The sequence below is a fragment of the Xenopus laevis genome, chromosome 9_10S (assembly GCF_017654675.1).
Source record: "Xenopus laevis strain J_2021 chromosome 9_10S, Xenopus_laevis_v10.1, whole genome shotgun sequence".
NCBI classification, from domain to species: domain Eukaryota; kingdom Metazoa; phylum Chordata; class Amphibia; order Anura; family Pipidae; genus Xenopus; species Xenopus laevis.
In genome coordinates this window covers 83,357,238-83,363,602 of record NC_054388.1, presented here as the reverse complement: position 1 = coordinate 83,363,602, position 6,365 = coordinate 83,357,238, and positions in this window count along the sequence as shown.

Here is a 6,365-nt window from a genome sequence, read left to right as displayed (position 1 = left end):
AGAAGTAGGCTAGAAATGTTACAATATGTTTTGAGCTTCTGTACCAGCCCAAGGCAACCACAGCCCTTTAGCAGTAAAGATCTGTGTCTCCAAAGATGCCCCAGTAGCTCCACATCTTCTTTTCTGCTGATTCACTGCACATGCTCTGTGCTGCTGTCACTTGCTGAGCTTAGAAGCTAACTATAATAGAAATGTCACAATATAAGGCTGATTAGTAATTAATACAGACAATTACTATATGGCAACACAGAAACCAGTGCAACTAGCATGGCAATTTAATAATCAGCCCTGTAGCATCAGCTTTTATTACAGACCAACCTCATTTTCTGCTTCATAATTTCCAACGACCCCTAAGCTTAGCTTCTCAACAGCTGCTCAGAGCCCACTGAGCATGTGAGTGTCACAGACACTTTCCAAGATGGTGACCCCCTGTGACAAGTTTGAAGTTCTGGATCATTGCTGTGATTGACAAACTGAAACTTTAGGCTGGTGCAATAAGTTCAGTGTATAAAACACAGCATTTTTAGTCCTATTTATTTTTAGGGGTTAGTTCTCCTTTAAAAAAGAAGAAAAGGAATGAATCACATTGGAAGATATGGTCCAATAATCATATTGGTTGTGAGTAGCAAACGCTGCCCAAGTCTCAGAATAAAAGTGGATTAGTCCCACAATGATATTCTGCATGATTATTATTTATAGAGCACCAACATATTCCACATCACTTTACAGAGATTATACATTATTCACATCAGTCCTTCCCCCCGTGGAGTTTACATTCTAAGGTCCCTATCCCATACACACTAGGGTCATTTTTATACTCTGCTAGGTCAATTAAAGGAAAACTATACCCCCAAAATGAATAAAGCAACAGATAGTGTATATCATATTGTGGCATATTAAAGAATCTTACCAAACTGGAATATATATTTAAGTAAATATTGCCCTTTTACATCTCTTGCCTTGAACCACCATTTTGTGATGGTCCCTGTGCTGTCTCAGAGATCACCTGACCAGAAATACTACAGCTCTAATTGTAACAGGAAGAAGTGTGGAAGCAAAAGACAGAACTCTGCCTTTTAATTGGCTCATGTGACCTAATGTATGGTATGTATGTGTGCACCGTGAATCATATGATCCCAGGGGGCGGCCCTTATTTTTTAAAACGGCAGTTCCCGATCTATGATTACCCAATAGCACATACTACAAAAAAAGTATATTATTATGAAAATGGTTTATTTACATGAAGCAGGGTTTAACATATGAGCTGTTTTATGCAATATCTTTTTATAGAGACCTACATAGTTTTCCTTTAAGATCAATTTCATGGTAATTTCATGGTAAAATAAGGGATCACATAGCGGAAATAGCGGCAATTAACTGCACATAACATTTTGGGTTAGCTATTCTGTTACTATTCACACTACTATGTACTATCATATATATTATTTTTTCCAAAGTTTACCAGTTATCTTTATGGGGCAACATCTGTTTCCAAAACAATCCTTTGATAACAAGTGTAAAAAAAATTGGCCAGGGACAAACAATAGAGAAACAAGTAACTGGATGAAAACATTGTCACAGAAGAACATATTTAGGCACTTCTAAGCCAGTTAGAGTGCACAGACTTGCATGGCTTCACCTCCAGTCAGTAGACTTTAACCCCACTCAACATCCTTGGGAATATTTAAAAAAGGAAAATGTGCTTTTCAGCTTGCTGGACAAGAAGCTGTGATAACCTCCGGTAACTCCCAACTGCTTAGGAAATATCCAGATATCAAGTCCAAGATGCCCATTTATCAAAGGTTGAATTTCAAATTCCTGATAATAAAATTAGAATATACTCAAAATTTGAATGGGAGGTTACTTAAGAAAAATATTGAAATATCTAAAACTCGAACGAATATTACCAACTTAAAAACTCAAATCGAACTCGACTAAACTCGATTTGAGTTTTTTCCCCAAAAACCTTAAATGTCAGAAAGGTTAACATCTTCAAATGGGTCACTGGACCTCTGCCTTTGACTTCTACACAAACTCGGCAGGTTTTAGGTGGTGAATAGTGTAATTTTTCCGAAGGTCAAGGTTTGATCACTCTCGAATTTTGAATTATTGGATTATTCCCAATTTGAATTTGTGAGTTTTGTCCAAAAATACAATTCAAATTTACTAGTTACTTAAGTGTGCGCATTTCTAAGCTTGAAAATACCCTGAAACATGGTTTTGGCCCAGAAAGTGCTGATAGTTGTGCTTCTGCTTTTTCCCATTCATGCAAATAGGTGCCACAAGAGGGGATACCAGCACATTGTGACACTAGCCCAACTGCAGTTTGTTTAAAACTTTCCCGCAAGTTATGGACCAACGGATACAAATGCTGTTCTTCATCTCTGGCACAGACACTCTGGGGCCTATTTAACATAAACACTGGAGGAAACCATGACCGGTGATGTTGCCCATAGCAATCAAACAGACCTTTGCTTCTGTTGTCTAACTTGTAGGTGACAGTACTAATCTAATTGCTAATTGGTTGTGATGGACAACATCATCGATCATGGTTTTCCACAGCATAATAAATAGGCCCCTCTATGTAGTCAGTATGATTTCATCCAACTTGCACTTACCACACGGGGGTAAACTACCTTAAAAGGACTATCCCTTTTTATCACAAGCCCATTCATTTAGGCTTATGTGCATAAATATGCATAAAAACAATCCTGACCTCCAGAAATGAATATAATGGTGTTTTTTTCCCCACACAGACACTTGAAAATACACCATGAGCGACTGACTGTGCTGCAGGGACCAGTTCCCAACCCCTTTGGTTCACAGAGTGATCCAACCCCTTGTTTACCTTCTTCCATTGTGAAATAATAGCTTCCAGGAGTTGGCGTCCCTTTGCTTTCCACTGACTCCCCTGCTCACTATGGAAAGCAGAGGGACTACAAGTTTCAGGATCCATCACGTCACAATGAAGGAGGGAAGGGAGGGTTTGCATTATATTTCAGGGGCTGGAAAAGGTTCTTACGAGTAATATGGCTTCCTTTCAACCTGTGGAATCCGGTTTGTCTGTGTAAACAAAAGAAAATAATACTAATGAAATGTATTTTTGACAGTATAGTTTTAATGCAATTTTTATTACATAAGGACCAAGTTAATGAGCTGATGTCACAAAAAGGGGTATATTATACCTTTATGCAGATCCACACCCTTGGGGTGCCTTCACACAGCAGCAATCAGCCTTGAATTGTACCTATTAAACATATCTGAGCAGTAAAAAAAAAAGCCTGATTGGAGTATAAGTGTCATCAAGAAGCGGGGTTGCTACTTACTGGGAAGCTTCCAGGCAACAGATCAGAAGTTATGAGGGTTCAATTTCTGTTTTAGAGATGGTGTCCCAGAACTTGAGACATCCAGTACATCACTTAGCAGGAGTGATTTAACAGCTCTTTGACATTACTATCTACTCATTTGTACAGGAATATTAGGGACATATTTATCAATGGGAGAGTTTGTAATTTGATAAATACACCTTAAAAGCAAAATGCAGATATATTTCCCTCTAGGTGAACTTTACTACACCTTGTGATAAATGTCTCAATGTTAGAAATACATTTAAACAGTATGCTTAAAATGTACCGTACTCATCCAGAATCAGTTATCTATACTACTAACCAGGGCCGCCATCAGGGGGCACTGCGGGCCCTGCCAAATCGAAGGCAAAAGGGAGGCCCGGATGTGCTCTCAGAAAAAGCCGGGCCCCCCCTTAAGAGCTTGCAAAAACAGTGAACGAAGTTGCGGAAAGACTCAAAGCTGCAAAGAAACGACACAAAGATCCAAAGCGGCAAAGGCAGTGCCGGAAAGATCCGAAGCGGCGAAGGCAGTGCCGGAAAGACCCAAATTGGTGGAAAGAGCCGAAGTGGCGAAGCAAGTGCCGGAAATACCCAAAGCCTGAAAGGAACTGAAGAATCTGCCCAGGACAAGGAAGAGGTGCTGGGTATGCATGAAACGCGTTCGGCTCCATGTGGGGTAATGTTGTATTTCAGATGTTTCAATAAATGTATTTTTAATACAGCAGGACTATAGATTATTTTTTGGGACTTTAAATGTATTACCTCTGTTTGGTCACTAGAGGTCTGCCATGCTTTTTGCAATCAAGACTTTTGTTCAGACCCTAAACATTTTAAGCATAAAGCAAATCCAAACTTGTGAAGTCACTCACCAAAATAGAGACGTGGGCCTGGCCCAGGTGCTCCAGCCCCAGATCTCAGGGGATCGGACAATCCATTTAGAAATCGTAAATGTTGGTGCAGGGCACACATAATCATAATTTATATAATCATCTATTCACCACTTTTGTTCAGACCCTACCTTCTTTTGACAAGGAAGAAAAGCCTAGGTCAGTTCCACTGAACACCAATGTTTTTGTTTTACTTGTTAGTTGGGCCCTAGCCACAAATGTTTTTTTTTTATTTTTCTATGGGGCCCCCGACCACCAATGCTTTTGTTTTAAATGTTCTATGTGGCCCTGACCATCAATGGTATTTTTAACTTTAAGGTTTAAGGCTTGGCCACCATTTCTTAAAAAAATTTCTATGGGGCCCCTGACCGCCTATGTTTTTTTAAACTTGTAAGGGGGGCCTGGCCACCAATTTTTTTTAACTTGTGTTTGGGCTGGCCATCAAAGAAGTTTTTTTTAAGGAGGGCCCTGACCACCAATGTTTTTTTTTTTTTTAATTTGTAGGTGGGACCCTGGCCATCAATGGGTTTTTTTAACTTGTAGGGGGGCCCTGGCCACCAATGTTTCTTTTTCTTTACTCGTAGGGGGCCCCAGATAATGTTGTACGGGGCCCTGTGAATTCTGATGGCGGCCCTGCTACTAACATTGGGGTATATTTATGAAAGGTTGAAATCTCATCACAGTTAACCAGAAGGAAATATCGCTGCACTCTGTGTAAACACTGCATAGTTTATTCACACTGTTTTTGTGATTTATCTGTAGTCTTTGTGCCACCTCCAATTTCCTCCCCCCCCACCCCGAGTAAATGCTACCTCAAGAATCCAGCCAATAAGTAAGTTATGTTTTGAGCTGTAGGAAAAAGTATGTGAATGTATGTGAGTAAACTGTTACGTAGGGTACTATTCAAAAATTTGTAGTGGAAAGTGTGCAAAACCACCAAAATGTGTGGTTTGGGAAAGGTTATGGAAAATGCTTATCTGGAGTTAAAAGGTTTTATTTCTCAGTAGTAAACCTGATGCAGCTTTGCCTTTAGTTGCAGCAATAAGCCTTAAAAAGGAAATAAATAAAAGTAGAGTACAGGTATGGGATCAGTTATCTGGAAACACATTCTCCGGTTGACTCCATTTTATCTAAATAACCCACATTTTTTAAAATGATTTCCCTTTTCTGTGTAATAATAAAACAGTAACTTGTAATTGATCCCAACTAAGATAAAATTAATCCTTATTGGAAGCAAAACCAGCCTATTGAGTTTATTTATTGTTTACATGATTTTATAGCAGACTAAAGATATCAAGCTCCAAATTACGGAAAGATCAATTATCCGGCAAACCTCAGGTCCTGAGCATTCTGGATAACAGGTCCCATCCCTGTACTATTGTACAATTCCCTTTTTTGTTACAGTTTGGATACATGCTTCTGTCACTGATAAAGGTGACCTTATATTGCAGAAATATCAGGTTGCCCAAATGACATGGAACTATACGGCCAATGCTTACTGATAATTAAAAAATACAAAAGGCAGTCTTTTACCCAAGAAAACATTACAGAACAGAGTGCTAATACACAGAGAAACACTGTTCACTAACGTGAATAACCACACTATATAGATAGGATATGCCTCTACTTTAATTACCCTACATAATATGAAGATGCACTACCCCTTTAACAATAAAATGACAGAGGCAACATACCATTAATAATCAATTTTTATGAGATGCAGTCAACTTTTGCTCTACACCTGTTTAATCCATTTGGAGAGTTTACCTCTACAACTGTAAGCATGTAAAATTCATTTCTATTTTTATGTACAAAGCAATGGAGCAAACAATACATGGGGGAGGCACATTTATCAAGGGTCAATTTTCGAATTCATGTGAGTTTTTTTAAACTCCCATAAACCCCCATGAACTTGAAATTCGACCAATCAAAATTTATCATTAATTTCACATTTTTAGAAGTCTGGCGACCAGGATCGATCCGAAAACTCGAATCGAACTAGAATCTAATTTGATTCGAGTTTTTTCCGGAAATAAAGGCTGTCAGGAATGCTGTAAACATCACCAAATTGATCCCTGGACCTGTCCTATTGACTAAGATTAAGGAGCAGATTTATCAAGGGTCGAATTTC